At 47.1% G+C, this 26,702-nt stretch overlaps 1 protein-coding gene across 1 annotated transcript in view; it reads left to right on the top strand.

Moving 5' to 3' along the window:
- Positions 1 to 26,702, top strand: part of trpm3 (transient receptor potential cation channel, subfamily M, member 3) — a gene marked incomplete at both ends in the record, with an annotated part of 426,331 nt that overhangs the window by 93,396 nt on the left and 306,233 nt on the right. The gene's annotated exons all lie outside the window — the stretch shown is intronic.

Below are 26,702 nucleotides of genomic sequence, written 5' to 3' on the forward strand. Positions count from 1 at the left end.
CTGGATGGTAACCGCAAGGTTGCCAGTTCAAACCTGGGCTCCCCCAGAGTTAGTGTCCAAGTGTCCTTGAGCAAGACACTGAACCCCTAATTGCTCCTGATGTTGATGATGCTGGTTGGTGCCTTGCATGGTTTCCGTCACCATCAGTGTATGAATGTGTGTGTGAATGGGTGATCTACGGGCCTATCTACAGTATGGGCCTGCCAGGAACAGACACGTAGATCTATGTAAAAGTGCCTTGGATAAAGGTGCTATATAAATGCACCATTTACCATTTTAACAGATCTACAAGCTCAGATATGAGCTCACAGTTTAAGCGCTTTTTAAGCCCTGTCTCATAATATTTGGCTTTATAAAAAGAACGCATTCATCACACATCACGATGCCGATTCGCTTTTGGTTCCTACTTTTTTGGTTTTGATAAATAAATCCCCTCTCCTGGGGTCCCTGGCATGATACATGATAAATACATCCCCTCTACTGGGGTCCCTGGCATGCACTGCATATTTTGAGATGGAGCTCCGCAGCCAAGCATGCTATGAGTTTTTGGAGGTCCTTGAACATGCATGAAAATGTTTAATATAGCAAATGGTTGGTCTCTTAAGCCCAGTGCCTTAATACGTACTGTCGTGTATATATATACAGTATAAGTCAGGCAGGGGTGAAAGTCTTGGGTGAGATATGGCTGGCTGCACACGGCAGGCTTATTAAATCACTGCAGAATCAATTAGCCTAAGTGCTACCGTGTGTGTGTGTGTGCGTGTCTTGTGTGTGCGTGTGCGTGTCTTCTGTGTGTGTGTCGCGTGCGCGCGTGCGTGCGTGCGTGCGTGCGTGCGTGCGTGCGTGCGTGCGTGCGTGCGTGCGTGCTCCGAATAGTGAATGGGCTCTTTGCATTATCCATTGTTCTCATGGACCGAAAACGTAAAGGCATTCATCTGTTGGTGTGTGTGTGTGTGTGTGTGTGTGTGTGTGTGTGTGTGTGTGTGTGTGTGTGTGTGTGTGTGTGTGTGTGTGTGTGTGTGTGTGTGTGTGTGTGTGTGTGTGTGTGTGTGTGTGTGTGTGTGTGTGTGTGTGTGTGTGTGTGCACGACTGCGTGTACAGGTGCATGGGTAGTGTGTTATCCATTTTGCCTTCCGCTTCGTATCCGAGCGTCCTTGAGTATAAGTCATTTCGAAGCTAATTAACGGGATGCAAAAATCAATAAAGCGGAAAATTAATGCATTTCTATTGGATCGCCTTCGGTTGCGTTTCACCGCCAAGGCTGTTAACCCATTTTGGGCGGGAACCCCTCTTGGTGTTTTAAGCATTATGTTAAATACTTTAGCTATTGAAAAACAGCAGATCTACAAGCTCATAGCACCGAGTGCCGCGCTACGAGCTTGTAGGTCTGCTATTTTTGAAAAATCATGAAAATGCGGCACAAATCTTTGTATATATATTCTTTCAGAACGTTTTTAACTCAAATCTTTGCTTCTGGGGTGCAACATATTTTCAGATCGGGGGTCGGCGTCCAAATACAGATAATGTTTGCGGTCCTTGACATGAAATATGTTGAGAACCACTGATATAGAAACACAGGTTTTTCAGCAAACTGTCATGATGTAGAAGGAATTTGTAGAATCGTCCTCAGGCCTGAATGGGTTAAGAAGACAATGGAAGTATAGGACGTCCGGCAGGCGTCAGACTGTACTGGGAGATTAGCCTTGGAGGCATGATACCATTTCAGGTTTATGATCCGGTCGGCAGCGGATGATAACCTGCATCATAATGTTAGGGCCTAGACCCAATACAAGCTTATGAATCCGACATGTTTCCTCGAGTACTTCTTGGAATAGTTCTTCTATTCATAGTGACTGTTGTAATATCTAAGTACTGGACCCTTGTCTGGTTCCGACAGACTGGTAGTGAGTGCAGCCTGGGTGGTGGTGTGATAATCCGGTTGAAGTATTCCTTCGGTACGGCGACTGCGGCGGCGGGCCCGGGAGAACAATAACGCGACACGAGACAGTATCACGCTAAAGGTTCACAAAGTGTGTTACACAAAACATATATAGTGCTGGATCATAATGACGTGACAACAAGATATGAGACATAGAAAACGTGACATGATAATGACTAATGCAGCAAGGCTGACCTTGCTGGCGCTAAGATGTCTCTCGTAGCCTATCTATAAAGTATGCTACAGTACAGGCAGTACACAATACATATCAAGTACACTGTATCTCAAGTTCAAGTACATAGACTAAGATGTACTGTGCATGGGCTAATATTATAACAGTGACTCATAGCAATAGACGGAATGTGACAACCAGGTATAGTCTGGTGACCACTGGAGAGACGGGTGGCAGCCGGAATGTAGACGGGTGAGCAGTATGGGTTAGCCTCCGTGAGGAGGAAGCCCAACAAACCCTCGGTGAGGCCTTTAGGAGGGGCATTCAAGCAGCAAGCGGAGCCCGCAGCACCACCTTCTCGCTTGGGTGGAGTCTGTGGGACCATTGCCCACCACTCCTGAATGAAGTGTCTGGTGCTGGGAGGCTGGTGCAACGCACAGGTCCTGGGCCTGGTGAGAGCAGGAGTGGGCCTGGAGAGACGTAGCAGGGGCCCGGACAGGAGACAACCCACAGAGCCTAGTCCTTCCACGCGCCAGAAGCGTATATACCTCCCAGCCATGGCAGAGTAGTTCTGGAGTAGTTCCATACGGATTGTGTGGCCCTGGTTTTTCCCTAAGGGACTCATCAAGGGTAGCTCCTGGGATGTAAGTCGGGACTTGATCAACCCCGGCTGGGTCGCCTGAGTGAGGGGTATGATGTTGGTAGACCCGTTTTTTGTTTTATTTGTATTAAAACTCTGGAAGACTCTGGACTCTGGAAGAGGCCCAAGTTCTCGGCATAGAGCCTGTTCCAGCTACTGTTCAGTTTTGAGAAGCAGACAGACAGACAGACAGCACGGCACACGTCCCCTACGCCCCCCCTGTCCCCCCCCCCCCCTGTCCCCAGCAGGTGTAATGAGGCAGCATTTAATCCAGAGGAACTTCACAGGTCTCTTTGCTCTAATCCAAGAATAGCCCGAATTCCTCCTCAACAGCCGATTGGCTGAAAAGCTTAGTGGAAATGTTCTTCTTCTCGTGCCAGGAGTTGTTTTGCCCAAAAAAATAAAAACACCCTGTGTGCAACATGGTGCGGAGCCTGACATGTGCCTGTGTTTGTGAGCACTGCCTTAGTGCTCACTCAGCCGTGTGTGTGTGTGTGTGTGTGTGTGTGTGTGTGTGTGTGTGTGTGTGTGTGTGTGTGTGTGTGTGTGTGTGTGTGTGTGTGTGTGTGTGTGTGTGTGTGTGTGTGTGTGTGTGTGTGTGTGTGTGTGTGTGTGTGTGTGTGTGTGTGTGAGATTCACGTGCTAAAGGGAGTTATATAGCCCTCAGCTATATCTCTGAGAAATATGTGAGGGGAAGCGTCGCCACGCTGTGTACTCTCTGCTGCCCCATCTGGCGGAGTCAGGTTATCGCCACGCAGGGGTTATATGGTTCCTGGTTGAAGGACATTGCTTGCTGGATGCATGACCCCGACCCCCTTGTATTTCTTACAGATATAGCTGAGGGCTTGTGCATTGCAAAGTTTCATTTTACGCTCTCAAGAGTTATTTGTATTACTGTTCAAACATCTGTATTACTTAATTCACAAGAAGTCTATACACAATTAGAGAATGTAGAAGAATTGTTATTTTGATCTGCCTGTTATCTCTCCTATAATGACATACCAACAATCAATACAGAATGGAATTGTGAACAAAATCTTTTATCTATTCTTTTAGTGTTGGGTCTGAGAGACTTAAATGTCATCAAATAATGGTGGATCCGTAGCTCAAATTCCGAAATAATGAATGGGCCTTGATATATATGAAAAGGGTTGAGAACCACTGCTTCAGTGTGCCGTGCTGTTGCGTCGTTATCCATGTGAATAATTGAGTCGAGCTCCCCGTATTGCGGTGAAAGCGATCTGTGAAAGGCTGCAGGCTTCGGAGGGGGGGGGGGGGGGGGGAAGCGTCATGATATAACTTCTGTTCTGCATGCAGAGAAAGAGAGAGAGAGAGAGAATCTATAAATGGCTGCTCTGACTGCAGCGTGTCACCAGCAGCTTCATCATGACCCACTTCAACACTACAGACACGCCAACCAGTGTTGTTTTTGGCAGCAACATTTGATTTTAGTTTTAGTCGTAGTCTTTTGAATAGTTTTCACTTCGTTTTAGTCACATTTTAGTCACCTGGAATGTTTTAGTGTTAGTCTAGTTTTAGTCGACTAAATGTCATGAGATTTTAGTCGACTAAATCTACGGTTGATTTAGTCGACTAAAATGTATTTTGGCGGGCCTTGATGCCGTCGTAATGACTGTTTTTAAACTTGCTGAAAATAGCCGATCTACAAGCTCACAACGCGTCGCAGCGTGACGCGTTGTGAGCTTGTAGATTGGCTATTTTCAGCATGCAAAGTGTAAAATGACTTATACTGGATCTCTTGTCCACTGGTCCCTTCCTAACATTTTAGTCTAGTTTTTATTTGTTGACGAAATTGTCGATATATTTAGTCTTAGTTTTAGTCATCATAGCTTAGTTTTTATTTAGTTTCTATTTATTTTTTGTCAGTGAAAAAAGGTAGTCGACGAACATGTTTTGTTTAGTTTTAGTTGACGAAAACAACACTGACGCCAACGTCACTTCAACACTCCCTCCTCACTACAGACACGCCAACATCACTTCAACACTCCCTCCTCACTACAGACACGCCAACATCACTACAGACACGCCGACATCACTACAGACACGCCAACATCACTACAGACACGCCAACATCACTTCAACACTCCCTCCACACTACAGACACGCCAACATCACTTCAACACTCCCTCCACACTACAGACACGCCAACATCACTTCAACACTCCCTCCTCACTACAGACATGCCAACATCACTAAAGACACGCCGACATCACTACAGACACGCCAACATCACTACAGACACGCCAACATCACTACAGACACGCCAACATCACTACAGACACGCCAACATCACTTCAACACTCTCTCCACACTACAGACACGCCAACATCACTACAGACACGCCAACATCACTTCAACACTCCCTCCACACTACAGACACGCCAACATCACTACAGACACGCCAACATCACTTCAACACTCTCTCCACACTACAGACACGCCAACATCACCACAGACACGCCAACATCACTACAGACACGCCAACATCACTTCAACACTCTCTCCACACTACAGACACGCCAACACGCCTACATCACTACAGACACGCCGACATCACTTCAACACTCCCTCACTACAGACACGCCAACATGATCACTTCAACACTCTCTCCAAACTACAGACACGCCAACATCACTACAGACACGCCAACATCACTTCAACACTCTCTCCACACTACAGACACGCCAACATCACTTCAACACTCTCTCCACACTACAGACACGCCAACATCACTACAGACACGCCAACATCACTACAGACACGCCAACATCACTACAGACACGCCGACATCACTACAGACACGCCGACATCACTTCAACACTCCCTCACTACAGACACGCCAACATCACTTCAACACTCCCTCCTCACTACAGACACGCCAACATCACTTCAGCACTCTCTCCTCACTACAGACACGCCAACATCACTTCAACACTCCCTCCACACTACATACACGCCAACATCACTTCAACACTCTCTCCTCACTACAGACACGCCAACATCACTTCAACACTCCCTCCTCACTACAGACACGCCAACCTCACTACAGACACGCCAACATCACTTCAACACTCTCTCCACACTACAGACACGCCAACACGCCTACATCACTACAGACACGCCGACATCACTTCAACACTCCCTCACTACAGACACGCCAACATGATCACTTCAACACTCTCTCCAAACTACAGACACGCCAACATCACTACAGACACGCCAACATCACTTCAACACTCTCTCCACACTACAGACACGCCAACATCACTTCAACACTCTCTCCACACTACAGACACGCCAACATCACTACAGACACGCCAACATCACTACAGACACGCCGACATCACTACAGACACGCCGACATCACTACAGACACGCCGACATCACTTCAACACTCCCTCACTACAGACACGCCAACATCACTTCAACACTCCCTCCTCACTACAGACACGCCAACATCACTTCAGCACTCTCTCCTCACTACAGACACGCCAACATCACTTCAACACTCCCTCCACACTACATACACGCCAACATCACTTCAACACTCTCTCCTCACTACAGACACGCCAACATCACTTCAACACTCCCGCCACAATACAGACACGCCAGCATCACTTCAACACTCCCTCCTCACTACAGACACGCCAACATCACTTCAACACTCCCTCCTCACTACAGACACGCCAACATCACTTCAACACTCCCTCCTCACTACAGACACGCCAACCTCACTACAGACACGCCAACATCACTTCAACACTCCCTCCTCACTACAGACACGCCAGCATCACTTCAACACTCCCTCCCTCTCGTTTTGTCGACTAAAAACCATGACGAAAAAGTCTTGTCGCCTACATTTTGTCACTGAATGAAAGCGAAGCTATATTGATGACTAAAGCCAGGACTAAATATATTGACAATTTCGTCAACAGATAAAAAAACTAGATGAATATGTTGGGAGGGGTACTAGTGATCCAAGTAGAACTAAAAGACAAGTCATTGTGTTGGTGAAACCGGTGTTTTATCAATATTGCTTCAAACAACGTTGGATGTCAGCGATTCACTGGAAAAAGTGTGTGTGCGTGCGTGCGCACAGAAGAGCGTTGCATATAATGAGAGAGTTAAGTGTGTCTTGTTGTTTACTGCAGGGTTGAGAGAGCATCGATAACCCCTGCTCTCTATCCCTGTGTGTGTGTGAGAGAGGCTGTTCAATGAACAGAATGCTTCCCAAGAGCAATGTTGGTGTAACTGAGAGGAAAGTGAAGATGATGGAGTGTTTGAGAGAGAGGGGGGGAGGGGAGAGGGATGGAGGGAGGGAGAGAGAGGGGGGAGGGAGAGGGATAGAGAGAGAGGGAGGGAGGGAGAGAGACAATTTACAATTTAGGCATTTAAGACGCTCTTAATCCAGAGCGACTTAATAATAATAATGAATTGCATTTTATAGCGCTTTTCCAAGTGCTCAAAGCGCTTTACAATGGTTCATTCATTCATACATTGGGAGGTGAATTCATACATTGGTTCCCACATTCACACACCAATGGTGGAAAGCTCACACCGACCAACTCATTGGTCGGTACATTGGCAATGTAGGATTCAGTGTCTTGCCCAAGGACACTTCGACATGTGGACAGGAGGAGCCGGGATTCGAACCGCCGACCCGCCGATGGATCATTGGACAACCTGCTCTACCTCCTGAGCCACAGCCGCCCAGCCCACAGCCGCTTACATTAAGCAAGAACAAAAAGCATGGCAATACATCACATACATAAAAAGTAGTTATCATGAAACATGCGTAAGCTAAGAACGTAACAGTGGAATATCTATATAATGAAACTATACATATAAACTATACATACTATACTATTCATATACTATAAAGTGCTATGACTACATACAATGTAATTCTAGTGCTGTCTATGTAACATGCTATAAGTCTGTATAAAATGCTATCTAAGTCTACATAAAGTGCTATCTAAGGGGCTAGGGCGAGTGCTATACGGGCCATGATGGAGTCTGAAAAGGTGGGTTTTCAGACTACGGCGGAAGATTGGGAGTGAGGCTGCAGTTCTGATTGTAATGGGAAGTGCATTCCATAGTTTTGGAGCCAGAAGGGAGAAGAGTTTGGAAGAGTTTGACACTAATTTATTTGCTGACACACATGCAGCAACCCCTGAAGGACCAGTAGTGTGGTGGTGTATTTGTAACCAAGTACATTTACTCAACTAGCCTAGTACTGCATGTGCAATTCTGAGGTTTTTGGTTTGACTTTATACTCCTCCTCGTCTCCCCAACTCTTTTTACAAGTGAAATTGGATAGTGATTAGGAAAATAAAATACAGTTTTGTGCAGAAATCTCCATTTTAACTATATATCATTTTGTAAATTAAAACCACGACAGGGCCGTGGCACCGAGTGCCGCGCTTCGAGCTTGTAGGTCTGCTATTTTTGAAAAATCGTGAGAATGTGGTGCAAATCTTTGAATATAATTATACTATTTCAGAGCCAACGTTTTAACTCTAATCGTTGCTTGTGGGGGGGGGGGGGGGGGGGGGGGGGGGGTTCAGATGGGGGTCGGCACTCGGCAGCCATTTACATGAAATGAAAATGTTTGAGAACGACTGACATAGAACCATGGGGTTCTATGTTATTCAGAAGACATTTTGTAGAATCGTTACCAGGTCTAAATGGGTTAAGAGTAGTCTCGTCTAAAGCATCAAATGTGTGAATACTAGATGCCCGGCCGGCTCTTTTAAAATCAAAGACGCAGCGGCTCTACTCTTTGAGTCTCTCTCGTGTGACTGAACTTGTCACCATTATCTCTAATGGCCGGCCGGCTCTTTTCCAAGCAAAGAAGCACTCTTTGAGTCACTCTTTGAGTGACGTCTCTCTCTCGTGTGACTGAACTTGTCACCCTTCTATCTCTAAAGGAAACGCCAGCCCAGCCAACCCCGGTCTTGTCAATAACGCTTGACACTAACTTCCCCGAGTGTTACGACGACGACAGAGGGAGTTCAAAGAGAATAGCAGCCCGTCAGGGTTCTAACGGACTCCTTTGATCTGACAATGTGAGAACAAAGCTGTCTTGTGTCTTCACAGCCCTGTCCTCCCCTTTCTCCTCTGTCTTGTGTCTTCACAGCCCTGTCCTCCCCTTCTCCTCTGTCTTCATCATTCTTTCTAACGGACACGTGAATGTCAAAGTAACGAATCGTTTCTGTAGCACCAATAAATGTTCTCATTAGGGATTTTTTTAGGATGAAATTAACCCATTTTGGATGGGAACGCATCCGTGTCGCCTTAGCTTTTTAACCGCTTTTAAAAGCATTAATTTAAACTTTAGCTGTTGTAAAATAGCAGATCTACAAGCTCATAGTGCGTATGAGCTTGTAGATCTGCTATTTTACGATAAAAAAATCGTGCAAATCTGTATATATATTCTTTCTCAGTGAACCATTTAACTCAAATCTTTGCTTCTGGGGGGTCCCTGGAACAACATATGTTTTCAGATGGGGGTCCGCGGCTGCATTTACATATCATTCTGGGGGTCCTCGACATAAAATAGTTTGAGAACCACTGATATAGAAACATAGGGGTTTTCTGAAAACTGTCATGATGTACAGTAGAAGACCTTTTGTAGAATCAGTTCTCAGCTCAAAATGGGTTAAATAAACGTCGCTCGCTGGGTGGCACAAGGATGAAGTATACTTGCCCAGCAGTAATGAGCTTACATGGGGGTTTGAATGTTTTGGCTGAGTTGGTTCGTTCGTGGAGAGAGAGAGAGGGGGAGCCGGGCAGGGAGGAGGGAGTCCTCTCAGCAGGGAGTCTTGAATGGGGATCGAGGAACAGAACAGGGAATTACGTGTGAAATAACAAAATGTGAACGGGACACACTACTAGGGGTATTTTTTTATACTAAAATAAGTGATCACACCCTGAAAATGTTTTTTTTTAACCCATTCTGGACGGGAACCCCTTTTGGTGTTTTGAGCATTAGGTTATGCTTTAGCTATTGAAAAATAGCATATCTACGAGCTTGTAGATCTGCTATTTTTGAAAAATCATGAAAATGTGGCGCAAATCTTTGAATATATATTCTTTCAGAGCAAACATTTGTAACTCAAAGCTTGGTTCTGAGAGGTTCCTGGAATAACATATTTTCAGATAGGGGTCGGTGGGCCAATTACATATCATTTTTTGGGGTCCTTGACATGGAAATATTGAGCACCACTGACATAGAAACATGGGTTTTTCAGAAAACGTTTAGGATTTAGAAGACATTGTTTTCGACGTCAGGCCTAAATAGGTTAAACAGAATACCCCCCCCCCACCACCATGTGTAATTTCTTATGTGTTTTATAATGCATTAAATAGCTTAGTTCAATTTACATCTCTCTAGAGCTATACAAGGCCTAAGGCATGCAAATGACTAGCTGATTAGCTGCTGGTGAAAATATCCATAATAATAATTGTCCCGAAGGATATTCATCTCCACAGGTCTGTTCAACACCAACAACAAAAACAACACAGTACAGAAAAACATTACACCTTAAGACAATACGAAAGCATGAGTTCCCCACTGTGTACAGAACCATCCTATCGGCGGGGCAGTTTGTTTAATGCCGTGATGGCTGAGGGGACAAAGCTCCTACTGAAACGAACCTTTTTCTATGGCAAGGTTCTGTATCTTTGTCCTGATGGCATGAGGTTGAAGAAGCGATGCAGGGGATGATCAGTGTCACGTGATATTGAGAGTGCTAGCCGTGTGATCCTGTGGCCTGTGGCCTTATCGTTCATATCAGAAAGTGTTGGTGTGGGAAGTCCGATAATCTTGGAAGCAATACGGGTAATACTGAAAAGTTTGTTTCTGTTACACATGGGTGTATGGTGTATAAACATGTTTCTGTTAGGCATGGACAGTACGGTGTAGAAACATGTTTCTGTTAGACATGGACAGTATGGTGTAGAAACATGTTTCTGTTAGACATGGACAGTATGGTGTAGAAACATGTTTCTGTTAGACATGGACAGTATGGTGTAGAAACATGTTTCTGTTAGGCATGGACAGTATGGTGTAGAAACATGTTTCTGTTAGGCATGGACAGTATGGTGTAGAAACATGTTTCTGTTAGACATGGACAGTATGGTGTAGAAACATGTTTCTGTTAGGCATGGACAGTATGGTGTAGAAACATGTTTCTGTTAGACATGGACAGTATGGTGTAGAAACATGTTTCTGTTAGACATGGACAGTATGGTGTAGAAACATGTTTCTGTTAGGCATGGACAGTATGGTGTAGAAACATGTTTCTGTTAGACATGGACAGTATATGGTGTAGAAACATGTTTCTGTTAGACATGGACAGTATGGTCTAGAAACATGTTTCTGTTAGACATGGACAGTACGGTGTAGAAACATGTTTCTGTTAGACATGGACAGTATGGTGTAGAAACATGTTTCTGTTAGGCATGGACAGTATGGTGTAGAAACATGTTTCTGTTAGGCATGGACAGTATATGGTGTAGAAACATGTTTCTGTTAGACATGGACAGTATGGTGTAGAAACATGTTTCTGTTAGACATGGACAGTATGGTGTAGAAACATGTTTCTGTTAGACATGGACAGTATGGTGTAGAAACATGTTTCTGTTAGGCATGGACAGTACGGTGTAGAAACATGTTTCTGTTAGACATGGACAGTATGGTGTAGAAACATGTTTCTGTTAGGCATGGACAGTATGGTGTAGAAACATGTTTCTGTTAGACATGGACAGTATGGTGTAGAAACATGTTTCTGTTAGGCATGGACAGTATGGTGTAGAAACATGTTTCTGTTAGACATGGACAGTATGGTGTAGAAACATGTTTCTGTTAGACATGGACAGTATGGTGTAGAAACATGTTTCTGTTAGGCATGGACAGTATGGTGTAGAAACATGTTTCTGTTAGACATGGACAGTATATGGTGTAGAAACATGTTTCTGTTAGACATGGACAGTATGGTCTAGAAACATGTTTCTGTTAGACATGGACAGTACGGTGTAGAAACATGTTTCTGTTAGACATGGACAGTATGGTGTAGAAACATGTTTCTGTTAGGCATGGACAGTATGGTGTAGAAACATGTTTCTGTTAGGCATGGACAGTATATGGTGTAGAAACATGTTTCTGTTAGACATGGACAGTATGGTGTAGAAACATGTTTCTGTTAGACATGGACAGTATGGTGTAGAAACATGTTTCTGTTAGACATGGACAGTATGGTGTAGAAACATGTTTCTGTTAGGCATGGACAGTACGGTGTAGAAACATGTTTCTGTTAGACATGGACAGTATGGTGTAGAAACATGTTTCTGTTAGACATGGACAGTATGGTGTAGAAACATGTTTCTGTTAGACATGGACAGTATATGGTGTAGAAACATGTTTCTGTTAGACATGGACAGTATGGTGTAGAAACATGTTTCTGTTAGACATGGACAGTATATGGTGTAGAAACATGTTTCTGTTAGACATGGACAGTATGGTGTAGAAACATGTTTCTGTTAGGCATGGACAGTATGGTGTAGAGACATGTTTCTGTTAGACATGGACAGTATGGTGTAGAAACATGTTTCTGTTAGGCATGGACAGTATGGTGTAGAAACGTGCGGAACATTACAACAGAACAGGTTGAATAATGCTTTTGTGCTTTAGAGCTAATCCAGTGGTCTGGGGACCACCAGTGGTCCTTGAGGAGGTTCCCGGTGCATGGTCCCCAGCTAAATGGAGTGTTGGTAACCAAATGGACCTCTTTAACTCTTGAGTAAAATGTTCAAATTAATTTTGCAGATAGTGCAGGAACACACACAATGACTCTAGTCTTTAGGCTGGTTGTGTTCCATGTGTTAATCCTTCTCCTATCACAGCAGCTCACGGATCATGCTGTGTGTGTGTGTGTGTGTGTGTGTGTGTGTGTGTGTGTGTGTGTGTGTGTGTGTGTGTGTGTGTGTGTGTGTGTGTGTGTGTGTGTGTGTGTGTGTGTGTGTGTGTGTGTGTGTGTGTGTGTGTTGCACATTGTTGTATCAGTCTAGCAGATACAGGAGAGTTTGAGTTTTCAAACATCTCCTTGTGTGATTGTAATACGTGGGAAGTATGTGTCTCTGATGTCTTGGTACAGTGAGCGGACACCATTAGGAACGGACAGCATTAGGAAATGCTTCATTTTGGGTGAAGTGGGTGCATTCTATAAAGTCTCTCTGTGTGTGTCTCTCTCTCTCTCTCTCTCTCTCTCTCTCTCGCTCTTGCTAAATTATGGAGTAGCCAAATGGACCCTTATTGGTCTTTAACTCTTGAGTCAATTGTTATAATGAATTTACAAGTCTATACACAAGAATGTAGAAGAATTGTTATTCTGTTCGACGTTTGCCTGTTATCTCTCCTAATGGTATACAGTACCAACATCAATACAGCATGGAATTGTAGAGAAAATGTTATCCAAGGACGACACGCACGCACACACGCACACACACACACACACACACACACACACACACACACACACACACACACACACACACACACACACACACACACACACACACACACACACACACACACACACACACACACACACAGTCGCACACACAGTCACACACACACACACACACATACAGAGAGACACACAGACACACACACAGTCACACAGGGGGGCCAAGCAATGCGGTCTGACCCGCGGCTTCTCCCATTGTGTGAGAGAGGTTCCGTGGTGCAAAAACTATGCACGATAAAATGTGTTAATATGTTTAATCACGTTATTGTTTCTGTAATCAATTAATCGAAATGAATCAGTTAAAGTCCCAGCCCTAATTTTTTTTCTCGTGTTTTTTTAATTTTTATTTACTTTTAATTTGATTTTTGAACACACAAGCATCAAAAGTAGCACATCTCTAAGATCGAAACGTGCCGCGAAAGGACGCATTTTGAGCACAAGCCAGTGATATCCTACTGTTGATATACTTTGAGCACAAGCCGGTGATATCCTACTGTTGATCTACTTTGAGCACAAGCCAGTGATATCCTACTGTTGATCTACTTTGAGCACAAGCCGGTGATATCCTACTGTTGATCTACTTTGAGCACAAGCCGGTGATATCCTACTGTTGATCTACTTTGAGCACAAGCCGGTGATATCCTACTGTTGATATACTTTGAGCACAAGCCGGTGATATCCTACTGTTGATCTACTTTGAGCACAAGCCGGTGATATCCTACTGTTGATCTACTTTGAGCACAAGCCAGTGATATCCTACTGTTGATCTACTTTTTGCATTTGAATCCTGAAAAGCAACAGTTTTTTGGGGGGTTTTTTTCTTAGTTTTTTGTTGTACATACTATGAGGTTTACACCCCGCGCTGTAATGAATGAGTCATCTGTTGAGGTGGGCTGCATAGTGAAGTAAGCCACACGCACGCACGCACGCATGCACGCACGCACGCACACGTGCACACGTGCACACACACGTGCACACACACGCCCACACACACACACACACCCGCACGCACACACACATGCCCGCACGCACACACACACGTTCACACACACACACGCCCGCACACACACACACGAGCAGCCCCTGGGATCAGGTTATATTTGAGTCGATAGCTTAATGATCCTCCCACAGCCCCTCTGCGCAGCGCTTTGAGCTGAACGCTCTTAACAGCTCCTTTACTGGAGGATCAATACCGGCTGATTTCCTGCTGGCCTCTGTAGCACCGCACACATCCTCTATGGTGGATTCTGTGTCTCTGTAGCACCGCACACATCCTCTATGGTGGATTCTGTGTCTCTGTAGCACCGCACACATCCTCTATGGTGGATTCTGTGTCTCTGTAGCACGGCACACATCCTCTATGGTGGATTCTGTGTCTCTGTAGCACCGCACACATCCTCTATGGTGGATTCTGTGTCTCTGTAGCACCACACACATCCTCTATGGTGGATTCTGTCCCCTCTGTAGCACCGCACACATCCTCTATGGTGGATTCTATCCCTCTGTAGCACCGCACACATCCTCTATGGTGGATTCTGTGTCTCTGTAGCACCGCACACATCCTCTATGGTGGATTCTGTCCCTCTGTAGCACCGCACACATCCTCCTGGTGGATTCTGTCCCCTCTGTAGCACCGCACACATCCTCTATGGGGGATTCTGTGTCTCTGTAGCACCGCACACATCCTCTATGGTGGATTCTGTCCCCTCTGTAGCACCGCACACATCCTCTATGGTGGATTCTGTGTCTCTGTAGCACCGCACACATCCTCTATGGTGGATTATGTCCCCTGTAGCACCGCACACATCCTCTATGGTGGATTCTGTGTCTCTGTAGCACCGCACACATCCTCTATGGTGGATTCTATCCCTCTGTAGCACCGCACACATCCTCTATGGTGGATTCTGGTCCCTCTGTAGCACCGCACACATCCTCTATGGTGGATTCTGTCCCTCTGTAGCACCGCACACATCCTCTATGGGGGATTCTGTGTCTCTGTAGCACCGCACACATCCTCTATGGTGGATTCTGTCCCCTCTGTAGCACCGCACACATCCTCTATGGTGGATTCTGTCCCCTCTGTAGCACCGCACACATCCTCTATGGTGGATTCTGTCCCCTCTGTAGCACCGCACACATCCTCTATGGTGGATTCTGTGTCTCTGTAGCACCGCACACATCCTCTATGGTGGATTCTAATCCCTCTGTAGCACCGCACACATCCTCTATGGTGGATTCTGTCCCCTCTGTAGCACCGCACACATCCTCTATGGTGGATTCTGTCCCTCTGTAGCACCGCACACATCCTCTATGGTGCATTCTATCCCTCTGTAGCACCGCACACATCCTCTATGGTGGATTCTGTCCCCTCTGTAGCACCGCACACATCCTCTATGGTGGATTCTGTGTCTCTGTAGCACCGCACACATCCTCTATGGTGGATTCTGTCCCCTCTGTAGCACCGCACACATCCTCTATGGTGGATTCTGTCCCTCTGTAGCACCGCACACATCCTCTATGGTGGATTCTGTGTCTCTGTAGCACCGCACACATCCTCTATGGTGGATTCTGTGTCTCTGTAGCACCGCACACATCCTCTATGGTGGATTATGTCCCCTGTAGCACCGCACACATCCTCTATGGTGGATTCTGTGTCTCTGTAGCACCGCACACATCCTCTATGGTGGATTCTATCCCTCTGTAGCACCGCACACATCCTCTATGGTGGATTCTGTGTCTCTGTAGCACCGCACACATCCTCTATGGTGGATTCTGTGTCTCTGTAGCACCGCACACATCCTCTATGGTGGATTCTGTCCCCTCTGTAGCACCACACACATCCTCTATGGTGGATTCTGTCCCTCTGTAGCACCGCACACATCCTCTATGGTGGATTCTGTTCCCTCTGTAGCACCGCACACATCCTCTATGGTGGATTCTATCCCTCTGTAGCACCGCACACATCCTCTATGGTGGATTCTGTCCCCTCTGTAGCACCGCACACATCCTCTATGGTGGAGTCTGTCCCCTCTGTAGCACCGCACACATCCTCTATGGTGGATTCTGTCCCTCTGTAGCACCGCACACATGCTCCTGGTGGATTCTGTCCCTCTGTAGCACCGCACACATCCTCTATGGTGGATTCTGTCCCCTCTGTAGCACCGCACACATCCTCTATGGTGGATTCTGTCCCTCTGTAGCACCACACACATCCTCTATGGTGGATTCTGTCCCTCTGTAGCACCACACACATCCTCTATGGTGGATTCTGTCCCTCTGTAGCACCACACACATCCTCTATGGTGGATTCTGTCCCTCTGTAGCACCGCACACATCCTCTATGGTGGATTCTGTGTCTCTGTAGCACCGCACACATCCTCTATGGTGGATTCTGTGTCTCTGTAGCACCGCACACATCCTCTATGGTGGATTCTGTCCCTCTGTAGCACCGCACACATCCTCTATGGTGGATTCTGTCCCTCTGTAGCACCGCACACATCCTCTATGGTGGATTCTGTGTCTCTAGCACCGCACACATCCTCTATGGTGGATTTTGTGTCTCTGTAGCACCGCACACATCCTCTATGGTGGATTCTATCCCTCTGTAGCACCGTACACATCCTCTATGGTGGATTCTGTGTCTCTGTAGCACCGCACACATCCTCCTGGTGGATTCTGTCCCTCTGTAGCACCGCACACATCCTCTATGGTGGATTCTATCCCTCTGTAGCACCGCACACATCCTCTATGGTGGATTCTGTCCCTCTGTAGCACCGCACACATCCTCTATGGTGGATTCTGTCCCTCTGTAGCACCGCACACATCCTCTATGGTGGATTCTGTGTCTCTGTAGCACCGCACACATCCTCTATGGTGGATTCTGTGTCTCTGTAGCACCGCACACATCCTCTATGGTGGATTCTGTCCCTCTGTAGCAACGCACACATCCTCTATGGTGGATTCTGTCCCTCTGTAGCACCGCACACATCCTCCTGGTGGATTCTAATCCCTCTGTAGCACCGCACACATCCTCCTGGTGGATTCCAATCCCTCTGTAGCACCGCACACATCCTCCTGGTGGATTCTAATCCCTCTGTAGCACCGCACACATCCTTCATGGTGGATTATGTTCCCTCTGTATAGCACTGTTGTTTTCGTCGAGTAAAACTAAGACGAAAAGTGTGTGTTTGACTACCTTTTTCCACTGATGAAATCTCAATGGAAACTAAATGAAAACTAAGCTATGATGACTAAGACTAAATATACTGACAATTTTGTCAACAAATACAAACTAGACTAAAATGTTAGGAAGGGAGTAAAAGGGACTAGTGGACAAGAGATCCAGTATAAGTCATTTTACACTTGGTTGCATGCTGAAAATAGCAGATCTACAAGCACACAACGCGTCGCGCTGCCACGCGTTGTGAGCTTGTAGATCGGCTATTTTCAGCAAATGTCATTACAACGGCATCAAGGCCCGCCAAAATAAATTTTAGTCGACTAAAATCATATGATATTTAGTCGACTCAAACTAGACTAACACTAAGACATTCCAGGTGACTAAAATGTGACTAAAACTAAATTAAAACTATTGAAGAGACTGACTAAAACTAAAATCTAAATTTGCTGCCAAAAACAACACTTGCATCGCACACGTCCTCCTGGTGGATTCTGTTCCACCAAGCGTACCGGCTCTCCAACTCTCTGAGTGTATATACAATCTGGACAACAGAGCACCAACGTCTGACATCCATATCGGTAGAGGGCGCTATAACTCCACGGGTTCATGCACTTTTTATTTGCATTGTAATCCCCATAGGGGGATTTTAGATCGCCTCATATAAGAACTGTGTTTGAAAAATAAACACGTCATCCCGGGCCGTTTCACTCATATGGATATGAAGAATCAACTGACTGAGAGAAAACGCTAATGTTACTCTTGTCGTAGCCTGGGGTCCACCTATGCTTTCTATGGCATAGGCAGCTCCCGGCAGGATCCGCCGGGAGAATCTAGACACAGCTGCGCGACATGAGACTAATTAATTAGAGCGACAGAGAGAGAGAGAGGAGTGTGTGTGCGTGTCAATTTAACAAAGTTGCAGACGATCAGAAATCAGCAGCATGATCGACGTTTGCGCTACTCTATGCTGTATTGAAGTGGACTCTGTCCCAGACTTTTTGTTTCTCCCTGGAAATAAAAACGTCTGGGTTTCCGAGGAAACTCTTGTTTGAATTAGTTACATTTTCGCTAGAAATCATATATGAGTGACTGACTGTCGCAAATGAGAGACGCCTCCTTGACATTAATTCATTGCTGGGCATTGGAGTGCTGTACCCTATGGTTGAAAAAAACGCTCATTATGTCTGGTAGCCTCTTTCCTTCTAAATCCTGACAGTTTTCTGAAAAACCCTATGTTTCTATGTCAGTCATTCTCAAACATTTTCTTGTGAACGACCCCCAAAAATATATGAAATTGGCCGCCGACCCCCATCTGAACATATGTTGTTCCAGGGTACCGCCCCCAGAAGCAAAGATTTTAGTTAAAAACGATCACTCTGAAATAATATATTCAAACATTTGGGCCACATTTTCACGATTTAAAAAAAATTAGCAGATCTACAAGCTCATTGCGCGGCACCGAGTGCCGCGCTATGAGCTTGTAGATCTGCTGTTTTTAAATGGCTAAAGCATAACATAATGCTTAAAACACCAAAAGGGGTTCTCGCCGAGAATGGGTTAATCCTTCTCCTATCACAGGAGCTCACGAATCATGCTTGTTGTATCAGTCTAGCAGATGTGGGATATACTTTTCAGGGTCAAGTCATGTTTTCAAACATCTCCTTGTGTGATTGTAATAAGTGGGAAGTATATGTGTCTCTGCATGTCTTGGTGCAGTGAGCGGACACCGGACAGACGGTTAGGACATGGAGCTCAGTTTCCACTTCATTGTGGGTGGATTCTATAAAGTCTCTCTGTCTGTATTATTTGATGTACTGTTGATGGAGTGCATATTTTGTGCCAACGGGAATATTGCGGTGCAAGTACAGTTGTAACTCGGTTGTAGTCTGCTAAGAAGAATATAATAGTCGGGGGTTCAGTGTTAAGCGGTATACTGTCTGATTCCATGCCACCATTGACTCCGGCGCTCTGGAGCCAGTGCCAACAGAATGCACGATAAAGGCGTCTCTCTCTCTCTCTCTCTCTCTCTCTCTCTCTCTCTCAATTCAATTTTCAATTTCAAAAGGCTTTATTGGCATGATAAATATGTTCTACATTGCCAAAGCATACATACAACAAAACAAAAGTCAACATTGTGCACACAGAGACAACAACTCTCTGCGAACACAGAGACAACAACAAACATCCCAACAATAATGAACAACAAGCAATACAGTAACAATGAAAATAAATGAACAGACGGAAACATAACAGCAACTTAATGACCCTGTTCAGACAGATATACCTGTCTCTTCTGTCCACTGGCTGTCCCTCAGTTGATGACAACTCCACACGTATTTTGCTGCCAAAACTGTGCATTTGGACCTTTCTCCCAGAACATATTGAAATGATGAGTTATTAATGGTGGATTCAAATTCTTTATATTTTTCTTTAAATTTAGGGAAGAATGATTCTCTGATGTCTTTATATTTGTCGCATTGTAACAGAAAGTGTAGTTCCGTCTCCACCTCCCCTTGGGAGCAGAGTGAACACAGTCTGTCTTCTTCTCTCTCTCTCTCTCTCTCTCTCTCTGTGTGTCTTTCCCTCGCTTTAATTCAAAGGCGGTCTCTTTATTGGCGTGGGAACATACAGTATTATACAGTTGGCTACAACATGGTTTGCCAAACAAGCAAGTGTGAAATGTATAGCTTTATCAAAGCTACAGTAAGACGTGTGTACTGCATGTACAATTTCACTATAGAATCAATAAGACGGCCCTTTAGGGCGAGGTCGCTGCGCGCGCGCACACATCCGCCATTTTCATTAGGAAGAAAACCCGGACTGGATCTGTGGATCCGGATCTTCAAATAGTGAAATAAAATAATCAACAGGAATAATTTATTATTTTGCCAGTGAATATAATTTGTGTGAAGAGTGTAACTGTATAAGGGATTTTGAGATGGGAGTGTTGGACCTGTTTTAATAAAATAATCGTTTTATTGCCAGAATAAAAAAGGGTGCAGATGAGAACTGCTGTGCAAAATGGCGTCGTTTGGGCGTGCATGGCAACAGTTTGTGTTGTGTGTGATTTCAGACCAGGATACATACGATGATGTGTTGTGTTGATACTGACTGTTCACGTCGAGAGAGAGGCAGTGAGTGGGAAACACAGACAGACAGACAGACAGACAGACAGACAGACAGACAGACAGACAGACAGACAGGGTGATGTTGTCTTGGACTGTTTCCAAAGAAGGAGGACCAAAGCGATCCTTTCATGCTGCTGTAGCAGTGAGGAACCAGATGTATTCCTTTGGAGGTCTGTCTGAAGAATTGGCCTACAACACCATGGAACAGATTGATGTCCATGTCTTCAACACAATGTCTTTATGCTGGAAGAAGTTACCTCCAGTGAGTCCTGGAATAAGAGACGGTCACCTTGAGGTTCCATCCATGCGCTACGGCCACACAGCTGTGCTGATAGAAGATACAGTCTACATCTGGGGAGGCTGCTGGGTGGAGTACTACAATGAGCTTTATGCATTTGATGTGGACGCCCACATTTGGCTGAAACCCAGAAGGGTTTCTGGCTCTGTTCCAGAGGAGAGGATTGGCCACTCAGCCTGTGTGTTGGGGAAGGTCATGTTTATCTATGGAGGAGACACCCAGATGACTGGACACACTAATGACATGTACAAGTTGGACACCAGCACAATGGTCTGGTCTTTTATTAACACTAGAGGAACTCCACCAACTGCTTCATGGTTTCACTCTGCCACCATCATTGGGACAAAGATGTTTGTATTTGGGGGCGAAGGGGACCAGTATGTGTATTTCAACAACGTCAGTGTGTTTGACACAGGGACCGACCTCTGGCTGAGCACGCCTTCTGCACAGCTTCTTCCAGAAGGACGCTTCGGTCATTCAGCCTTTACCTACAGTGGAGAGCTGTACATATTTGGTGGCTACAACCGGGAAATTGATTCCAATGATGTGTGGAATTTCAACCCAGACACCTTCTCCTGGAAGAAGTTTGAGTCAAAGGGGAAACCAGTGTATGGTTTCCCATGTTGTTGCACTGTGGGAGATCGTATCATCGTCTTTGGAGGATACAAAATAGGCCACTCACCCACTGACGAGCTGTATGTCTTAGACTTGAGTCCTACTCTTAAGACATTATGCAAGCTAGCAGTTATTCAGTACGATCTGGATCAGACCGAACTCCCACACAGCATCAGGTGGGAACTGGTAGCCATGACAACCAACAGCCATGACAACCAACAACCAAGTTCAGACTTGAATTTAAATATTTGCCTCGGTTCGTCCCGTTTGTGCTGCGCCAGGTCGTGGCACACCCGTTCGCGGCGCTCGCGCAACTTCTCGTCTGTGCGTTGACTTTGTATGTAATCGCGCCGCTCTAACCATCCAAGTCTGAACACACCTTAAAAGAAGGAAACACAGAAAACATTGAGTCAACTAAACCGGACCCCATGTGACCAGAATATGACGTCACTCATGTACAGTATATCACTACTATGACGCCAGTCATCTCCGTATTTGGGCAGCCCAATTCAAGGTTGTAATGTTCTGTGGGCTCAGCCCGCGGCACAGCGCCGGGCCTCGCCCGCGGCACAGCGTTGGGCCTCGCCCGCGCCACAGCGTTGGGCCTCGCCCGCGGCACAGCGCCGGGCCTCGCCCGCGGCACAGCGTTGGGCCTCGCCCGCGGCACAGCGTTGGGCCTCGCCCGCGGCACAGCATCGGGCCTCGCCCGCGGCACAGCACCGGGCCTCGCCCGCGGCACAGTGCCGGGCCTCGCCCGCGGCACAGCGTCGGGCCTCGCCCGCGGCACAGCGCCGGGCCTCGCCCGCGGCACATCGCCAGGCCCTGCACACTGTCACCTTTTTCACCTTGGGCCTGTTTGCATGCCTGGGTAATATACAGGCAGTGATGTAAACAGGTTTTAAATGTAATGAGTCCCAGGATGCAGGGATGGTCTTTTAGACGAGTCCCAGGGACATTTTAGGAGTCCCACTTCAACCACATTAGGAGTCATATTTTGCCATTTTTACAAATTGCAGGATTGAATGATTATTATAACTAAAGCTAGCAAAATAAACTAGAATAAAAAACAGTAGTACAGTAGTGCATCCCGTGGATGCAGAGGTCATTGTTTTATTGCGTCCCTTAACTATAAACTGCGTTTTGGGATGCAAAATGCACCCTATTTTAATCTCTGTACACAGGTGTGATGTGTATATACACATCCGTATTCCATGCTTTTTGCGCAGTGAAATGTTTCCCTGTTTGCACATTGCTTGCATGCGCTGCACCCGACAGATAGGGAAGTATTTTGTCATGTTCAAAAAAATATATACATATATAATTAAATCTCTTTGGGTGTGTTTGTAATCTTATCTGTGTGTCTCTCTGTTGTCTTGTTACACTTGGCAGGTATAGTTAAAAATCAACACTATAGTCAGCCTGTCTGTCTGTCTGTCTGTCTGTCTGTCTGTCTGTCTGTCTGTCTGTCTGTCTGTCTGTCTGTCTGTCCCTCCTCTCTCTCTCTCTCTCTCTCTCTCTCTCTCTCTCTCTGTAATGAGATTGCCATGGCATTCCTCCTGAGAGTTTAATCAACTATACACTCACATCTTATAACTGCATGTGAGTGCGTGCGCACGTTTGTGTGTGAGGGAGCGTGTGCGTAAGTACATGCGTGTGTGAGTGTAGTGCGTGTGCGCATGTGTAAATTGGACATTGGCTCAGCAGGAGGATGAAAGTGAAAGTGAAACGGCACACGGAGCTATTTTTGGTCCTCTCCTCTCCCCATCTCTCCCCTCCCCTCCCCTCCCCTCCCCTCCCGTCCCCTCCTCTCCTCTCGCCACCTCTCCCCACCTCTCCTCTCCCCATCTCTCCCCTCCCCTCAATAATATTGCGGCGTGAATCCATTGGTCTCCCCCCCGAGGTACCCGTTCTCCTCTCCTCTCCTCTCCTCTCCTCTCCCCTCCCCTCCCCTCCCCTCCCCTCCCCTCCCCTCTCCTTTCCTTTCCTTTCCTTTCCTTTCCTCTCCTCTCCTCTCCTCTCCTCTCCTCTCCTCTCCTCTCCTCTCCTCTCCTCTCCTCTCCCCTCTCCTCTCCTCTCCTCTCCTCTCCTCTCCTCTCCTCTCCTCCGTAGACCCCCGTGGTACCGACCTGTGGAGAATCACAGTTCCAGTTCCCAGCCCCTGAGGAGGGGGATGACATGTGAAAGGATATGATGCGACAGTTGGCCTTCCAGCATTGAGGGGAATTAAGGCAGTAGTGGTGGAAAAAAGTACTCAATTGTTTGACTTAACTCGACCCCCGCCAGCCGCAGGGGGCCATAGTTCAGCTAACCCAACCCCCGCCAGCCACAGGGGGCCATAGTTCAGCTAACCCAACCCCCGCCAGCCACAGGGGGCGATAGTTCAGCTAACCCAACCCCCGCCAGCCGCAGGGGGCCATAGTTCAGCTAACCCAACCCCCGCCAGCCGCAGGGGGCCATAGTTCAGCTAACCCAACCCCCGCCAGCCGCAGGGGGCCATAGTTCAGCTAACCCAACCCCCGCCAGCCGCAGGGGGCCATAGTTCAGCTAACCCAACCCCCGCCAGCCGCAGGGGGCCATAGTTCAGCTAACCCAACCCCCGCCAGCCGCAGGGGGCCATAGTTCAGCGACCGTCACCGTTCACCACCATTCTGTGCAGACAGATCCACACAGGGCCTGTTTCTGTGGAGACAGATCCACACAGGGCCTGTTTCTGTGGAGACAGATCCACAACACAGGGCCTGTTTCTGTAGAGACAGATCCACACAGGGCCTGTTTCTGTGGGAGACAGATCCACACAGGGCCTGTTTCTGTGGAGACAGATCTACACAGGGCCTGTTTCTGTAGAGACAGATCCACACAGGGCCTGTTTCTGTGGAGACAGATCCACAACACAGGGCCTGTTTCTGTAGAGACAGATCCACACAGGGCCTGTTTCTGTGGAGACAGATCCACAACACAGGGCCTGTTTCTTTGGAGACAGATCCACACAGGGCCTGTTTCTGTAGAGACAGATCCACACAGGGCCTGTTTCTGTGGAGACAGATCCACACAGGGCCTGTTTCTGTGGAGACGGATCCACACAGGGCCTGTTTCTGTGGAGACAGATCCACACAGGGCCTGTTTCTGTGGAGACAGATCCACACAGGGCCTGTTTCTGTGGAGACAGATCCACACAGGGCCTGTTTCTGTGGAGACAGATCCACACAGGGCCTGTTTCTTTGGAGACAGATCCACACAGGGCCTGTTTCTGTGGAGACAGATCCACACAGGGCCTGTTTCTGTGGAGACGGATCCACACAGGGCCTGTTTCTGTGGAGACGGATCCACACAGGGCCTGTTTCTGTGGAGACGGATCCACACAGGGCCTGTTTCTGTGGAGACAGATCCACACAGGGCCTGTTTCTGTGGAGACAGATCCACACAGGGCCTGTTTCTGTGGAGACAGATCCACACAGGGCCTGTTTCTGTGGAGACGGATCCACACAGGGCCTGTTTCTGTGGAGACAGATCCACACAGGGCCTGTTTCTGTAGAGACAGATCCACACAGGGCCTGTTTCTGTAGAGACAGATCCACACAGGGCCTGTTTCTGTAGAGACAGATCCACACAGGGCCTGTTTCTGTGGAGACGGATCCACACAGGGCCTGTTTCTGTGGAGACAGATCCACACAGTGCCTGTTTCTGTGGAGACAGATCCACACAGGGCCTGTTTCTGTAGAGACAGATCCACACAGGGCCTGTTTCTGTGGGAGACAGATCCACACAGGGTCTGTTCCTGTGTGGAGACAGATCCACACAGGGCCTGTTTCTGTGGAGACAGATCCACACAGGGCCTGTTTCTGTGGAGACCGATCCACACAGGGTCTGTTCCTGTGTGGAGACAGATCCATACAGGGCCTGATTCTGTGGAGACAGATCCACACAGTGCCTGTTTCTGTGGAGACAGATCCACACAGGGCCTTTTTCTGTGGGAGACAGATCCACACAGGGCCTGATTCTGTGGAGACAGATCCACACAGGGCCTGTTTCTGTGGAGACAGATCCACACAGGGCCTGATTCTGTGGAGACAGATCCACACAGGGCCTGTTTCTGTGCAGACAGATCCACACAGGGTCTGTTCCTGTGTGGAGACAGATCCATACAGGGCCTGTTTCTGTGGAGACAGATCCACACAGGGCCTGTTTCTGTGGAGACAGATCCACACAGGGTCTGTTCCTGTGTGGAGACAGATCCATACAGGGCCTGTTTCTGTGGAGACAGATCCACACAGGGCCTGTTTCTGTGCAGACAGATCCACACAGGGCCTGTTTCTGTGGAGACAGATCCACACAGGGCCTGTTTCTTTGGAGACAGATCCACACAGGGCCTGTTTCTGTAGAGACAGATCCACACAGGGCCTGTTTCTTTGGAGACAGATCCACACAGGGCCTGTTTCTGTGGAGACAGATCCACACAGGGCCTGTTTCTGTGGAGACAGATCCACACAGGGCCTGATTCTGTGGAGACAGATCCACACAGGGCCTGTTTCTGTGGGAGACAGATCCACACAGGGCCTGTTTCTGTGGAGACAGATCCACACAGGGCCTGTTTCTGTGTAGACAGATCCACACAGGGCCTGTTTCTGTGGAGACAGATCCACACAGGGCCTGTTTCTGTAGAGACAGATCCACACAGGGCCTGTTTCTGTGGGAGACAGATCCCCACAGGGCCTGTTTCTGTAGAGACATACAGGGCCTGTTTCTGTAGAGACAGATCCACACAGGGCCTGTTTCTGTAGAGACATACAGGGCCTGTTTCTGTAGAGACAGATCCACACAGGGCCTGTTCCTGTGGAGACAGATCCATACAGGCCCTGTTTCTGTGGAGACAGATCCATACGACCTGTTTCTGTGGAGACAGATCCACACAAGGCCTGTTTCTGTGGAGACAGATCCATACAGGCCCTGTTTCTGTGGAGACAGATCCATACGACCTGTTTCTGTGGAGACAGATCCACACAGGGCCTGTTTCTGTAGAGACAGATCCACACAGGGCCTGTTTCTGTAGAGACAGATCCACACAGGGCCTGTTTCTGTGGGAGACAGATCCACACAGGGTCTGTTCCTGTGTGGAGACAGATCCACACAGGGCCTGTTTCTGTGGAGACAGATCCACACAGGGCCTGTTTCTGTGGAGACCG

This window comes from Electrona antarctica (assembly GCF_951216825.1).
Source record: "Electrona antarctica genome assembly, chromosome: 12".
Classification (NCBI taxonomy): domain Eukaryota; kingdom Metazoa; phylum Chordata; class Actinopteri; order Myctophiformes; family Myctophidae; genus Electrona; species Electrona antarctica.